Source organism: Schistocerca cancellata, chromosome 4 (genome assembly GCF_023864275.1).
Source record: "Schistocerca cancellata isolate TAMUIC-IGC-003103 chromosome 4, iqSchCanc2.1, whole genome shotgun sequence".
NCBI lineage: Eukaryota > Metazoa > Arthropoda > Insecta > Orthoptera > Acrididae > Schistocerca > Schistocerca cancellata.
In genome coordinates this window covers 547,970,064-547,984,926 of record NC_064629.1, presented here as the reverse complement: position 1 = coordinate 547,984,926, position 14,863 = coordinate 547,970,064, and the positions used below count along the sequence as shown (strand labels likewise).

At 40.0% G+C, this 14,863-nt stretch overlaps 1 pseudogene; it reads left to right on the top strand.

Moving 5' to 3' along the window:
- Positions 1-14,515: 14,515 nt before the first annotated feature.
- LOC126185727 (5S ribosomal RNA) lies at positions 14,516-14,633 on the top strand (annotated as a pseudogene).
- Positions 14,634-14,863: the final 230 nt, after the last annotated feature.

Sequence of the window (14,863 nt, the reverse complement as noted above, 5' to 3'; positions counted from 1 at the left end):
ATACCTTATCACGAGAAGACAAGAAGGAAGAAACAAATCCGCAGGGACCAGATGAAAACGAAGACAGGAAAATAACAATATCGTGTTGGGACGAAATTAATTGGGAGAATACTGACGAGGAAGATGAATTACCAGAGGCATGCACAACGAATGTAGAAGGAAAGGACGAAGTAATGAGTATTGCAGAGCTATTTGAGATGGAAACCAGGGAAAGCGAATTCAATGATAATGCGCAGTCGACAGAAGTTAAAAATAAGTTACTAGTGGGCACACAACCCAACGTATATAATGAAGGAAGTTATGAAGCGATAATTAGAGTATTTAGATGCGATTATGTGGAAGTAGCGACGAAGAAGGAGAAGATAGAAGAGTATGAGGAAAAAGTAGAGGATGTTGAAGAAAGCGTAAATAAAGGAAGAAATAGAGAAGAGGAAATAAAAGAGAGAGAAGTAGCAGTCGAAGCTTATCCTACAGAAAGTTCGAATTCACAAGGGAAATTCCTGAAAAGACTCATGTATGATTCAGAGGAGGATTCGTTGATGCAAGAAGAAGAAGAACAGAACCAACCCTTTCAAATTCAACCAATTGTGAAGGCCATGGTAAAGCATATCCCAGTCAATATTGTAATTGATAGCGGAAGTGAGCTGACTGCGATCTCAGAAAATTTATTCATGCAGTGTAATGCCAATGAGGAATTGCCAGTTCTGAACACACGTAAGATTAAAGTAAGAGGTCCTATTAGAAACAATGCTGCGGAAGTTACGAGACAAACAAGGTTAACTCTTTCGTGTCAAGGTCAAAAGATCGAAGCCAACTTTGCGATTATACCTAAACTAACTGTAGATTTGATTATAGGTGCAGATTTTTTAAATGAGAGACGAGCGATAATAGATATGGGGAAAGGTAGCGTAACATTCGGGAATGTCACACTTCTCTTTGAGCAAAAGCTAAAATTAGAAGAAATACCAGTTATAAACAAACAATTAAGAATGACGCGAGTTAAAGAGGATGAAGAACTAGAATGGTATGCACAAAAGGGGGAATCGCCTCAACTCATGTTAGAAGTCCATAAAGAAATCGACGAAACGTTGCAAGAAGTTCAAGTTATTTCGGAACACAGTAAAAGAGAATTAGAGGGTATTTTACGAGATAAAGCAGAGGTATTTTTACCTGCGACTGGCAGTATTAAACACTTTCAGTACAAGTTTGAAGTAAAACAGCACAAACCATTTAGAGTGCCACCCTATACAATCCCATTAAGCTACAGGAATAAAGTATTCCAGGAGATATCTAAAATGTTAGATGATGATTTTATTGAACCAACTACCTCCATATATAACAGCCTGCTCCATATTGTACAAAAACGAGATGGGAGCATCAGGTTAGTGCTTGATTCCAGACAGATCAAAACAATCATAATCACTGAGACAGATCGCCCAGAAAAAATTAGAGGAATTGATACAAAACTTCCACGGTGCTAAGATATTTTCATCAATTGATTTACGGAGTAGTTTCTGGCAAATAGAATTGGCCCCAGAATGGAGAAAATTTACGGCATTTATCGTATTCGGTAGATGGTACCAGTTTAAACGATTGCCATTTGGTTTAAACATATCATCAGCAGCGTTTATTAGAGGATTTAATACTATACTCAGTCCTGAAATTTTACAAAAAAATTATTTGTTATGTTGACGATGTGATTATAGCAGAACCCTCTTGGAAACATCACAACAACACATTAAATCAGTTTTTACAGATCATGAAAGAGCATGGGGTCACAGTAAATATAACAAAATCCAAATTTGGAAGGCGAGAGGTCAAATTTCTAGGACACATAATTTCAGAGAAATGGGTAATGTTCGACCCAGAAAAACTAACAGCAATCAAAGAATTCTGCACTCCATATAATAAGAAAACTCTCAGAGGATTTCTAGGTCTCACCGGATTCTATAAAGAATTTATTTGGATCGACTCTCTCGCAACACCACGCCTATGTGCATTGACTGGAAAAAAACACGCCATGGGTATGGGATCAACAAGCCAATGAAGAATTTTTAAAAGTGAAAAACGCACTAACAACAGCACCGATTTTAGCACATCCTGATCTAACACAAAATTTTTGTATGGCCACTGATAGCACGAAAACAGGTTTAGGAGTTGTTTTATTCCAAGAATACGAACAGGCAGGGCTAAGATCATATAGAACAATTGCATTTGCCAGTCAGGTACTCACAAAAAGCGAGAAAAACTATTCAGTCACAGAGCTGGAAGCATTGGCCATTGCATGGGGCTTCCAACGTTTTCGATACTTCCTATTCAAAAAATGGTTCAAATGGCTCTGAGCACTATGGGACTTAACAGCTGTGGTCATCAGTCCCCTAGAACTTAGAACTACTTAAACCTAACTAACCTAAGGACATCACACACATTCATGCCCGAGGCAGGACTCGAACCTGCGACCGTAGCAGTCGCGCGGTTCCGGACTGCGCGCCTAGAACCGCGAGACCACCGCTGCCCGCACTTCCTATTCGGAAGAAAAACAAAAGTATACACTGACCACAAAGCATTAGAATTTCTGTTATCCGCCAAACTAACTCATGGGAGGTTAGCCAGATGGATGTTAATACTACAAGAATTTGACTTCACTATTACGCACATACCAGGACCAGCGAATGTATTTGCAGATGCTTTATCACGATGTCCACAGGGTGCATCCAATAACATAGGTTTGGAAACAGCAGAAGACCAGTTTACAATGTACTATATGAAACAAGTACCTTTCCAAAACTACATTACGACAGCATTGCAAAACATAGGCAAAGAACAGGACAAGGATCCCGAAATACTAGGAATCAAACACAAGTGGAGAAGTAAGGATTTTTCCAGACACTCGACATCACTATCTCGCAACAAACAATGTTTTATTTTTTAGACGAAATGTTGCAACGAATGAATGGTTAATTTATATCCCAGATGAACTAATTAATAAGTACATATGGTATACACATTTAAGTAATGGCCACTTTGGACCAAAGAAATGCTTTTTAAAAATAAAACAAACAAGCTATTTTCCTAATATGGAAAGACGAATTAGAACAGTATTAGTCAAATGCGAAAAATGTATGAGAGCTAAACTCGTCACTTTCCAAACCAAACCACCTATGTTTCCAATAATCCATAAAAAATTAAAACAAATAGCTGCAACAGATTTGATGGGGCCCCTACCACGCACAAAAAATGGATATATTTTCATATTTGTCGTTTTGGAACTTACTTCTTAACATGTTACCTTGACACCATTAAAACGGGCAACAGGTCTTACTATAAGTAAAGCATTTAGACAAGATTTTCTCAGACAAGTAGGTCGAGTGGAACGAATAATGGCCCACAATACAAATCAGTGCAATGGCAGAACACGTTAAAACAACACAAAATAAAACCCATCTACATATCTAAGTACAAACCTAGCGTAAACCCAGCAGAACGATCTATGAAGGACATAGGCACTTTATGCCGATGATATGCAGGCAAAAGACACAACACTTTGGATATATACCTTAAAGATTTTCAAGAAGTAATAAATGAAATGCCACATAGCACTACACTACTACCTCCAGTTACTGTACTTAAAAATATTGAACCCCCAAACATAACCAGAGAAAATGTTAGATTTCCTATTGTACCACGTAGACAGCACAAACAAGTCATAGCAACAGCACTCTCCAACATCAGAAAGGCAGCCATTAAAAGAAGAGAAAGAGGAGATAGAACAGCAATTAAAAGAACATTCTCAGAAGGCCAGAAAGTATTTGTAAAAACACACCATCTCTCCAGCAAACTGAAACACAAAATACATAAGTTTTACGCTGCATACAAAGGACCTATCATAATTAGCCGAATTGCTCATGATAATGCTGTGGAACTGATGAACCCAAAAACAGGCAAAACCTTAGGACTTCACCATGTGAGCCATATCAAAAAGTTTGAAGATTAATTTTATTACTGGCAAATAACCAGCACAATATTTCAAGATTATGTTGCAGATAAGATCGTCAGGAGAAAGAAGAATGAAGAGAGAGGAAGGTGGGGAAAAAAAAGTAATTTCAATAAAAACAAAAACAAAAATAACACCAATAGTACCATAGATTAAGGTGAAGGGATAAAGTGTAGATAGTCTAACAGCATGAAATACTAAAATGCTATACACCACAACACTACACAAAAATTAAAAACGAATTTGAGGACTCTTGTAGAAGTTAAGACTCATAATATCTAAGAATTGTAACATGGAAAGGGCACAGAAATTTGTAAAGCTTTTTAAGAAGGCGTAAATCAATGTAGGTACTAGACATATGTTAGATGATTATAAGTAAAACTTTTGGTAAGAACCATTGTAAAAACTCCAGCAAAGAGCAGATGCAATGACCCACAAGTTGCAGCTCGAGAAGTATCAAGAAAGAAAATGACATAATTAGCAAGACACAATTCCTACAAGGCAGAAGCGTCAAGAGAAGGGAAAGGACAGCGAGACCAACAGAGGGCCCTTGTAGCCGAAGTTGGCAGTAAATCTGCTGAACCACAGAGTGGCGGAACCCTGCTAGGACAGAACACGGAACCACAAAGTGGCGGAACACGGAAGGCCAAGAGGGTCTTGGAACGCCCCGACTCAGCGGAGCGAGCAAAAACCGGCCCGACGAGAAGACCGCTTGGGCAAGCCACCACTGGCAAAAAAATATGTGTAAAAGTCACAATACTGCTATTAAACAGCACGCTGATGCACAAAACTGAAGAAAACTTCCACAAAGTAAAAATGACACGCCCAAACAATTTATCAAACTGTTACTAAGAGGAGAACTTCAAAGCGACTAGTTATCAATAAATATTTCCACATCCTGCCCAGAGAAGAACCAAGAAGCAAGTAAGAAGCAGAGAAAAAGCAGGAAGAACAGAAGTTGAAGATTCGCAAGATTGAGACCAAGAAAGAAGATGGGTGAAGAATAGATGACATACCTTCCCAAATCCGTATCCTATTGCAAACTAGTCGTCTGCGAAGCATTGCAATGAAAAACGACCGTTTTCAGCGACACATAACGATGACTTTCACGAATACAAAGTCAGTAAACCACGAGATTCTGCACTCAAAGCTCCATTCCATTATGGGACCTCCACAACAGCAACAAACACTTGCAAAGCTAACAAGGAATGATGAACGAAGCTGTACATGAAATACTTGCCCACATCCATCTTGCTCAAGTCCATCATCTTCGTGCAAAAACATTCGCCAACCTCATGCTTAAACATTCATAGGATTGTGTGAATGTATGAAATCAAATTATGTGATGTAGGAATTGTGTAAAAGAAATGTGTGAAAAACTAAATAAGTTAAGCATACCAGACAGCTAATAAACTACAAAATAACAGTCATTGACTATGGACTTAAGTAAAAAATAGACTATCGATAAAAATAAGTCATTAGTTCTGAAATGGACAGTATATAAAGAACAAAAGTAAGGCATAATAAACACTAAAACTGTATGCCACTTATTTTCTCCTCATAAAAATAAAAGAATAACTATATTTTACTTATTTTCTCCTTATAAAAACAACGAATAAAAAATTATCTTGTTGGATGTTTTCCCTTTTTTTTAACATTTGTACCATTTGTTAGGATAATATCTCAATACTTGTGTATGTATATTTCTTTGTCAAAGCAATTCTTGGAAATAATTCTTATTTGTTAGTGTAACAATGTTGAAATGAGTGTCTAGAAACAAAAACATTTAACTTGTACATGATATTTAGAAAATGTGTTAGGAATATATTTTACTTAATTACTACATTTATAAAAAAAAATATTTCTAAGAAAATCGATGTGAAAGACTCCTCACTTTCGATAACAAACTTCTTAAAAAACAAGCTTCACACTTAAATAAAGAAAGAAAATAATTAAAAATTAATAATAATAATTATAGCATAAAAATATTCTTCTCTTGTCAATATAAACATATTTTTGAGAATAATGTGGAAGAATATAAAAATATAAATTAGTAATACAAACTAGCATAGAACCAGAATAACGTGGCTGAACAGTATGCAACAAAATTTAGATAAAGGAATAATTTTTGACTGACTTAGACAACGATTCAATCATTCCCTAACTTCAGTGCAAAAATTAAGTTCAAAGGTTGGTGATATGTAAGGTGTCAAGCAACCCCAACACCTTCCATGAAAACCCTGACATGATAAGCAAATCCAGTAGTATGTCACATAGCTCCGAATAAATCGTGACATTAAATTAACCAAAGTAATATGAGTAATGAGTGAGCAAATGCAATACCACAGACTAACACAAGAATGCCTAAATGCATGTCATACTTTCCCACCGTGAGACAGACGCAGTTCCGAGGGGAGAAACGAGAACAGAAGCCGAGAGCAGAACCGTGTTAAGCTAGAAGGCCCTACGATAAGGGACGGACACTCACGTCGCCAGCTAACCATCACGACCAACCCCCAGCCCATGTTAAAAGCTAGAGCCCTCCAGAAGGACAGTATAGATCTTACGACAACACTAAAAGGGCCACACCAGCCGCAAGTTTTAGCGTGAGACTTTTTCGCGTCTCCGTTACGTTGCAAACGTCAAAAACATTGCCCCACCACGAAAAGTAACCTCCAGGACCACCCCCCAGCCCATGTTAAAAGATAGAGCCCTCCAGAAGAACAGTATAGATCTTACGATAACACTAAAGGGGCCACACCAGCTGCAAGTTTGAGCGTGAGACTTTTTCGCGTCTCTGTTACGTTGCAAACTTTAAAAACATTGTCCCACCACGAAAAGTATAACGTTTCTCATTGGATAGACAGAATTTTTGTAGGCAGAGCTTAAGGTTAACATTGAAACCCTGATTGGTCATATGAAAACGCAGCCAGATAGTTTTTTTTAACCAACTTCGGTAAATTGTAGTAAGGAGAAGTTAGGAGAGAGTTGCTTCCGAGTCGGCGAGGTGCGTGGAGCTGTGCCGACCGACGCCCCCTGACACTGCCTAACCAACGACAAGGTAATGAACGCACGCGATGCCGCATAACAGTGCATAAAGCTTCACTCAGAACTGCAGAAGTCTCATCTGTTACACCCCCGTTTTGCGTAATACTAGTGTCGATCGTCAATTAAAGCTCATGGTATTCACATTTGCTACGTAAGTTAAAATCTGAAACGCGATGATTTTTCTGTTATAGAATTATTGAGAAGCCACATCAGCCACTGTAATTTACGACAAGTTAGATAAGTAATTATAGATAATTGAGGGTCACTGTAGACCATTTTGATAGTTTTCTCTTTTGTGAAACTTAATTTAAACCTAGATTATAGATGTGATATGGCATAGGTCATCCTTCGATCCATTGTAGAACTTGGAAACCCATTCAGGAAATGTTCGTTCACATTTTTGTTGAACGCAGTTGGTTTTTATCATCCTGTATTAAAAAATTTCCTTTTATCAATAGTGCATCTACATCTACATCTACATTTATACTCCGCAAGCCACCCAACGGTGTGTGGCGGAGGGCACTTTACGTGCCACTGTCATTATCTCCCTTTCCTGTTCCAGTCGCGTATGGTTCGCGGGAAGAACGACTGTCTGAAAGCCTCTGTGCGCGCTCTAATCTCTCTAATTTTACATTCGTGATCTCCTCGGGAGGTATAAGTAGGGGGAAGCAATATATTCGATACCTCATCCAGAAACGCACCCTCTCGAAACCTGGCGAGCAAGCTACACCGCGATGCAGAGCGCCTCTCTTGCAGGGTCTGCCACTTGAGTTTGTTAAACATCTCCGTAACGCTATCACGGTTACCAAATAACCCTGTGACGAAACGCGCCGCTCTTCTTTGGATCTTCTCTATCTCCTCCGTCAACCCGATCTGGTACGGATCCCACACTGATGAGCAATACTCAAGTATAGGTCGAACGAGTGTTTTGTAAGCCACCTCCTTTGTTGATGGACTACATTTTCTAAGGACTCTCCCAATGAATCTCAACCTGGTACCCGCCTTACCAACAATTAATTTTATATGATCATTCCACTTCAAATCGTTCCGCACGCATACTCCCAGATATTTTACAGAAGTAACTGCTACCAGTGTTTGTTCCGCTATCATATAATCATACAATAAAGGATCCTTCTTTCTATGTATTCGCAATACATTACATTTGTCTATGTTAAGGGTCAGTTGCCACTCCCTGCACCAAGTGCCTATCCGCTGCAGATCTTCCTGCATTTCGCTACAATTTTCTAATGCTGCAACTTCTCTGTATACTACAGCATCATCCGCGAAAAGCCGCATGGAACTTCCGCAATTTATAAACAATGTTTTGTGAGTAGAATAAAATTTCCAATGGTAAACTTAACTGCTTTTTCGACGTTATTTTACCAGCTAACTAAAAATAGGAAAGCCTTGAACCCCTTCCACTAAATTTAGTTAGTACTAAGATTCTATTACAGGGAGTGCAGTGGAGCTGACGCTCAAATCACTGAGTATTTGGTTATATCATCGCTAGACTCACTGAACTCTTCTGAACTCTACATGTCATGTGTGGTCTGGCGTCTCCTTACCAGCAGCAGGTCCCAGGTTCAAACTAGTCAATTCCCTAAAAAACACGCTCAGAGCGTCGTTGCGCGAAAGTGGTAGGGAGACACGACATAGAACAACAGACACCACGCAGAATGTCAGAATACTTGCATCACACAGTCAAAGAGGAAGACTGGAGATAATGAATGCTCAAAAAGTAATAAAACTCCTCCACACAGTGAAAGTATAATTATGTTCTACTACAATTTCAAAAGAACAATTTCAAATATTTACCGAAAATTGCGAAAAATATAATACAAAATAAAAATATCGGCGCTCGATATTACCGTTTCGATATCGATATATCGATATATTGGTGATAGAGACGTTGCATTGTATCGAAACTTTTAACGGAAAATTATCGATATAACGTTAGGTTGACAACAGCCCTAGTCTGGACGATGTTTGTTTTATTTACGAGAGGCAAGGGGACCCACCTAAAAGAAGCACCCCAATGGTGGGAGGCAAGGGGACTCACACTAGAAAAACACCGCGAAGAGAACAAGATACTACTATGTCCACGTCGTTGTTTCTGGGTAGCGCAGAAAATAGTTTTTAATTCATTGATAAACAAACCAATGAATTTTTCCGACTGCTTTCTATTTCAGTGACATATATGAAAGAGATTACACCAATAACGTAGACAAAGCAATATATTCTGCTCTGGAGAATCGCGTTTTTTGCTACAAAATCCACTGATTTTAGAATAAATGTCTTTCTAACCATAATTATTAGGATGGTAATGTGATGAGTATTGCTTACGATATTATCATTTTTCAACGGTTTTTTAACACATTTTCATTTTTGTCGATTACAGCGCCCTCTGTCACGCAAATACAAAAATGTTATATATAACAATTACGTGTTTCTTCCTGGAGAATGCGAATACGCTATAAACAATGTGGGTCCTAATTCAGATTTCAAAGTTGATCCGCTTCAGACCCCTGGTGTGCCGGCCGAAGTGGCCGTGCGGTTAAAGGCGCTGCAGTCTGGAACCGCAAGACCGCTACGGTCGCAGGTTCGAATCCTGCCTCGGGCATGGATGTTTGTGATGTCCTTAGGTTAGTTAGGTTTAACTAGTTTCCCTTCGAGATGAATAACTTTAACGTAAGCTTTCTTTACCGGATTTGTGGTTTTCCATATATTTCCAAAAACAGTTTTAAATGCGTCATTTTGAATAAATGACTTCGAGATTAAAGTCAGTAGCCATACGAAGCTGTTTGCAAACAACGCAGTTGCGTACGCGAAAGTTACCTTGGTTGGCAACAGGTTACGCAATGCTGAAACTTACAGATAATCAGTGATTAAATGTAATGTACTGGACGTAAGCAGTCGAAATAATTTGACGTTTTTCATCTGCACGATCAGGGATCAGTCTCTGTAATTTGTTACAACCTTCAGCTAGCGAAGAGTTTCCGTCTATACCGCTTTATGGCGGATGGCCGCAAAAAATTTATCAGTTCTGAAGACAGATACGGTATTCATATTTACTCAAGAGATCGTATGGAAGTGTAATTCATGCACGAAAGAGGTCGCTTACAAGACCCTTGATCGACCCATTCTTGAGTTCTTTCCGCCGACATGGAATAGTTATCATGCTGCATTAATGGAAGTGATAAGAGAGAGCAACTAAAGCTGAACGCTTCGTCACGGGTTTGCTTTGTCAGATTGATAGTTTCACAGAAATGCTATATTAAATTTATTTTGGAGACGTCATGAATTTGTTTCGTTATACCTAGGATAAAGAGCTCTCTTTCCAGCAGAACGTTTCATGCATCCTGCTGGCGTTTAGAGAGCAGCGTGTCTTTTAAACAGCTTTTTCAGGTTGTACCATATTATACATCACTTCAGAGCTGGGCCGTGGTTCTAGAGAAACGCACAACTATTAATGATGAATGAATAACAATAACAACAGTCGACACTCAATAATCATTCAGATTATCATAAAAATTACAGTAATTAAAAAGTCAAGAATGATGAGGTGTTTCCAAAAGCTGCATAGCTGTATGATCGTGCTTTATTCGCAGCTACCGGTTTCACGTCAGTATAGACGCATCTTCAGGTTTATTATGGTTAATTTCCATAATGTAGATCATTTACAGAAGAATGGAAAAACTCGTAGAAGCCGACCTCGAGGAAGATCACTTTGGATACCGGAGAAATGTAGGAAAACGCGAGACAATACTGACCCTACGACTTCTCGTAGGAAAAGGCAAACGTACGTTTATAGCAATTATAGACTTCGAGAAAGCTTTTGACAATGTTGAATGGAATACTTTCTTTCAAATTCTAAAAGTTCCAGAGATAAAATTCAGGGAGCAAAAGGCTATTTACAATTTGTGCAGAAACCAGAGGGCAGTTATAAGAGTCGAGGGGCACGAAACGGAAGTAGTGGTTGAGAAAAGAGTGCGACAGGGTTGTAGCTTATCCCCGATGATATTCAATCTGTATATGGAGCAAACAGTAAAGGAAACTAAAGAAAAATTTGGAGCAGAGATTAACGTCCAGGGAGAATAAAGAAAAATTTGAGGTTTGCCGATGACATTGCAATTTTGGCAGAGACAGCAAAGTACATTTTTAAGAGCAGTTTGGCGGAATGGACAGTATCTTGAAAGGACGATATAAGATGAACATCAGCAAAAGCAAAACGAAGATAATGGGATGTAGTCGAATTAAATCAGATGATGCTGAGGAAATTAGATTAGGGAATGAGACACATAAAATAGTAAATGAGTATGCTATTTGGGAAGCAAAATAACTTACGATGGTCCAAGTAGGGAGAATATGAAACGCTGACTGGCAATGGCAAGAAAAGCGTTTTTGAAGATGAGAAATTTGTTGATTTCGAATATAGATGTAAGTGTTAGGCAGTCTTTTCAGAAAGTATTTGAATGGAGTGTAGCCATGTATGGAAGTGAAACATGGACAACAGACAGTTTAGACAAGAAGAGAACAGACGCCTTTTAAAGAGGTGCTACAGGAGAATGCTGAAGATTAGATAGGTAGGTCACGTAACTAATGAGGAAGTACTGAATAGAATTGAGAAGAAGAGAAATTTGTGCACACCCCGACTAGAAGAAGGGATCGGTTGGTAGGACACATTCTAGGCATCAAGGGATCACCAGTTTAGTACTGGAGGGACGCGTGTAGGGTAAAAATCGTGGAGGGAGACGAAGATATGAATACACTAAGCAGATACAGAGGGATGTAGGTTGCAGTAGTTAGTCGGAGATGAAGAGGCTTGCACAGGATAGAGTAACATGAAGAGCTGCATCAAACCAGTCTTCGGACTGAAGATGATGATGATGATGTTTGGTTTGTGGGGCGCTCAACAGCGTGGTTATCAGCGCCCGTACAATTACCCAATCTTTGCTCAGTCCAATTGCGCCACTTTCCTGGATGATGATGAAATGATGAGGACAACACAAACACCCAGTCATCTCGAGGCAGGTGAAAATCCCTGACCCCGCCGGGAATCGAACCCGGGACCCCGTGCTCGGGAAGCGAGAACGCTACCGCGAGACCACGAGCGGCGGACTCGGACTGAAAATCACTACAGCAACAACAGAGGAAAATTAGGGAGTCCCAGCTTTCGGGACGATATACACGTTAAGAGTCAAATCACAATGGTGGATTGTCAAAATAAAATTGAGTACACCCGAAAGACGCATGTGAAAATGTACGGTGCATCACTTTCGAATGACAAGGCCCGACAACAGCCTGTAGGATATAATATAAGATCCAGTGGACACCAGCTGTATAAAACCAATGAAGTAAAACCTAAATTTCGGTATAATACGGGTTATTCCGCCGTATTGCTAATAGGTCGATGTGGTGTATGCAGCCCGTGAAAGGTAGCAGTACACTGGAAGGCGGAAGGCCACGGTGCAATGGTTATATTTCCATAACGTAACAATGCCCTGTTAGCCTCCACGGGCTGCTTACACCACATTTCAAAATGGTTCAAATGGCTCTGAGCACCATGCGACTTAACTTCTAAGGTCATCAGTCGCCTAGAACTTAGAACTAATTAAACCTAACTAACCAAAGGACATCACACACATCTATGCCCGAGGCAGGATTCGAACCTGCGACCGTAGCGGTCGCGCGGTTCCAGACTGTAGCGCCTTTAACCGCTTGGCCACCACGGCCGGCTACACCACATTTTATTATGTCAACTCACCATTGTGGTTTTCTCTTAATGTGGATAACTTCTCGAAAGCTGGGACTCTGTAAATCCCCATCTACACTATGGAAATATAACCATTATAAAGCTCTTGACAATGTTGATTGGAATGCTTTCTTTCAAGTTATAAAGGTGGCAGGGGCAAAATACAGAGAGCAAAAGGGTATTTAAAATTTTGTACAGTAACCAGATCGCAGTTATAAGAGTCGAGAGGCACGAAAAGCAAGCAGTGGTTGAGAAGGGAGTGAGACAGGGTTGTTGCCTGTATCCCATGTTATTCAGTATGTACATTGAGCAAGCAGTAAAGGAAACCAAAGAAAAATTAGGAGAAGGAATTAAAGTCCAGGAAGAAGAAATAAAAACTGAGATTTGCCGATGGCGCACCAGTTCTGTTAGGGAGAGCAAAGGACTTGGAAGAGCAGTGGAACGAAATGGACAGTGTCTTGAAAGATGGGTGTAAGATGAAGATCAACAAAAGTAAAACAAGGATAAAGGAATATAGTCGAATAAAGCCAGGTAATGCTGAGGAAATTAAATTAGGAAACGAGGCACTTAAAGAAGTAGATGAGTTTTGCTACTTGGGCAAAAAAGTAACTAATGATGGACGAAGTAGAGCGGATACAAAATGTAGATTGGCAATGGTAAGAAAAGCGTTTCTGGATAAAAGAAATTTGTTGGCATCGAATATATCATAGATGTGAGTGTTAGGAAGTCTTTTCCGAAAGTATAGAGTGTAGCCATGTATGGAAGTGAAACATGGACAATAAACAGTTTAGACAAGAACAGACGCCTTTAAAATGTGGTGCTGCAGAAGAATGCTGAAGAGAAATTTGTGCACACCCTGACTAGAAGGGATCGGTTGGTAGGACACTTCTTGAGGGATGAAGGGATCATGGGGGGTAAAAAGTGAAGAGGGAGACCAAGAGATGAATACAGTAAACAGATTCTGGAGGATGTAGGTTGCAGTAGTTACTCGGAGATGAAGAGGCTTGCACAGGATGGAGTAGCGTGGACAGCTGCATCAAACCAGTCTTTGGAGTGAATACCACAACAACAACACAACCATTACAAACTTGAAGATGCGTCCATATTAACGTGAAACCGTTAGTTGCAAATAAAGCACCTTCATATGGCTATGCAGCTTTTGAAAACACCTCTTCATTCTTGACTTTGTAATTGTTATAATTTTTATGAGCTGTAGCTGCCTTCCCCAGAAAGTTGTTTGTAAATAATTAAATTTCAATTTTCAGACGAAACAGACGCAATCGCACGTGGTGCATCTTGCGCTAGTAAGTGAAATTATTCCTTATGTGGAACTGAGAAAAGCTGTTATAATTCAGGAAAATAGGGAGAAAGTGACTGTGATGAGACCAGTCAAGCATAGTGAGCAAGTAAGAAAATAGAGGAATATTGTTCCGAAATAATTTCGCTACATCCTAATACTTCTGGCAGGAGTAGCAAGACATGACCGGAGGGGCAGATTAGACAGCGAAGTGGCTGGCCAACTGGAGGGAGGGTTTACTGCTTCCGTAGCCGGTAGTGATTACGTGTCGCGTCTACCACAGACAAAGAAAGGTTAAGTGTAAATTATTCCGTTTGGTGCTTCATGGCAATAATAAGATTAGCAGGATGGAAGGGAGTGATAAACCTGTGACAGTGAAGGAAAGCGTTGTTGTCACCTTTAATGTGGACGTAAGTCAAGCTGCAGCAACGGCCTTGCCGCAGTGGATACACCGGTTCCTGTCGGATCACCGAAGTTAAGCGCTGTCGGGCGTGGCCGGCACTTGGATGGGTGACCATCCGGGCCACCATGCGCTGTTGCCATTTTTCGCGGTGCACTCAGCCTCTTGATGCCACTTGAGGAGCTACTCGACCGAACAGTAGCGGCTCCGGTCAAAGAAAACCGTCACAGCGACCGGGAGAGCATTGTGCTGACCACACGCCCCTCCTATCCACATCCTCAACTGAGGATGACACGGCGGTCGAATGGTCCCGATGGGCCACTTGTGGCCTGAAGACGGAGTGCTTAAGTCAAGCTAGAGCTCCAAAACAAA